General features: G+C 40.4%; 1 long non-coding RNA gene across 1 annotated transcript in view; it reads left to right on the top strand.

The window, feature by feature from the left end:
* Nucleotides 1–1,263: 1,263 nt before the first annotated feature.
* Nucleotides 1,264–2,333, top strand: part of LOC115292479 — a 3,563-nt gene continuing 2,493 nt past the window's right edge. The window contains exon 1 of the long non-coding RNA XR_003909020.1: nucleotides 1,264–1,331. This is a non-coding gene — a long non-coding RNA (uncharacterized LOC115292479). The remainder of the gene's footprint in view (nucleotides 1,332–2,333) is intronic.

The following is a 2,333-nucleotide window of genomic DNA, read 5'->3' as shown; positions in this document are numbered from 1 at the left end:
AATATATGCTTAAAATTCCTTCCCTTTCTTAAGAGAAATCCACACTATAATTTTTTGTTCTATTGGTTTACATGTAGCTCCATACATTCACTATATGGTGTCAAACACACATACACACGCTTTTTTCCCAAGTAGTTAATCAGTTAGCTCAACATCTTCATTTTTGTGCTAATTTTAAATACCTCCCTTAGAGGTGCCCGGGGGGCTCTGTCAGTTAAGCCTCCAGGCCTCTTGATTTAGGCTCAGGTCATGATCTCATGGTCATGGGATAGAGCCCCATGTTGGGATTTTGTCTCTTTCTGCCCCTCCTCTCACCTCATCTTTAAATAAATAAATAAACTTAAATAAAATAAAATATCTCCCTTAATATAATTTTTAAAAGTCTTATATTTATATTTACTGGGACGTGATTTTCAATCTCACCCTTACTTCCAGTTATCATCCAGTTGACACACCCTCACTGCGGTTCTCCACATCAGAGGAGATTACTTACTGATTGGTGGTCCTCAGACAAATTGCTTAACATTTTTAGCCTCAGTTTTCTCATTCATGAAAAAAAAAGAATCATAATATCTACCTCATGAATTTAGTCTGAGATTAAATGTAACTTATAAAATGTTTGTGTTATATACATTAAGTGTGTGTGTGTGTATGTGTGTGTGTGTGTGTGTATGTCTGTGTGTGTGTAGAAAAAAGTTGAGAGAAAGTAATAAACATACATAAGTATTATTTAATTTTTAGTTTCTTTTTCTCTATATTCTCCATTCTTCAAAAATGGAAAAAAATGGTTGTATAAAAACCCAACCCAAACAAGGAATAGATTTATTTTCTTTTTTTAATGCTGTTTTCTCTTCTTATCCCACGTTTTCTGACGTGGTGCCATAAAAGATGATTTACATGAGACCAAACTAAGACCCTTCCCCATCCCTAAATGCTGTGCCAAGCAGATAGTCTTCTCTATACATGGATACCCTCGAGGTCACATAAGGAATCCTGGCCATGTGGGAACAAACGATTTAGGGCTAGCTGTGTATGGAGGTTGTTGGAGAATGTTGGTGGTCTGTTGCCATGGCAATGGAGAAACCATCAGATGAAAGACTGTCATGTACGATGAGGAGGAGCTACAAGGGGCTATGAGGGCAACCAGTGGAAGCAGAGGCGATTCTGGGTTTACACACAAATGGCAGTCGGAAAAACTATGAATTGAGGTGGGAAACCTGGAAAGGAAGTATTTAGCTCATTTCTGATATGTTGGGTTTTAGGTGGCAACAGAACACTCAAAAGGCACCCTGGACTCTGAAAAATCAAACCTTCAAACAGAGAACATCCAGGTGAGAACAAATGCAAGAAACTTCCCGGCCTTTGCCAGTGGAGAGTGAAGTCTGTCAGGTCCTGAACTTCAGGTACTCCACAGGGAGCATGATACTTAGACCCAGCATCAGGTGTAATCACAGTAAATGTGAAGACAAGACAAAAACACTGTGATCCTTTGGACAAGAGATGTGCTAGGAACCTAGCGTGATCCCTAGCAACTAGAAATAAGATCGCTATTTTCTGCTGTCTCTGTTCATTTAATTCAAGTCCTTTTGTGTTCAAGCTCTATCCTGGACATGGTTTCTATTTCTGAGGTGACCACATCTCCCACATCATCATGATTGTTGAAAGGTTTGTGGAGAGAGACGTGCAATTATCCTGATCCTGTGAAACAAAGACTTCCTCATTAATCCTTTCTGACTACTCCCTTGGGGTGTCAGGGAATCACTAAAATATGAAACTAGTGTCTCGGGGTCCAAGAATCCCAAAGGGTGGCAAAGCCAATTGTCTTGTGGCATGTAGAATTATCTGCACTTTCCCTATGGTTTCAGGAGAAGCTTTTGAAAGAACATCAGTTAAAAAACAAACACAGACCCAAAGCTTGTGTTAAGAGCTAGAGAGCCAAAGATTCTCTCACCCACCTACCCATCAGGGTACATTTCTTCAGTGCAAGCCAAGAATCATATATTTGGAGGATATCATCGGACATATGTTAAAGCATACGTCCGAGGAATGAAACAGACCAGAAGGGCCACGGGCATTATTACAAGGGAGAGACTGGGTGGACCAGGGGACCAGAGAAGCTTTGTGTAAGAGACAGGAGGCTGGAATGGCTGGCACATAGCCTGGTGTCATAGAGAGGCATCTGGCCTCCTTCAGGGAGGTTGTCTGAACCTGTCCCAAACCAAAACATCCAAGCTGAAATGCAAGACTCTATTACAGAAAAGTCGAGTGGGGGAAATAACCAGTTTAAAAATAACTTTGTCCACATTTAACTTTATTTAACCCTTACAACCCCA

This window comes from Suricata suricatta, chromosome 5 (genome assembly GCF_006229205.1).
Source record: "Suricata suricatta isolate VVHF042 chromosome 5, meerkat_22Aug2017_6uvM2_HiC, whole genome shotgun sequence".
NCBI lineage: Eukaryota > Metazoa > Chordata > Mammalia > Carnivora > Herpestidae > Suricata > Suricata suricatta.
This window is presented reverse-complemented; position numbering and strand designations above follow the sequence as displayed.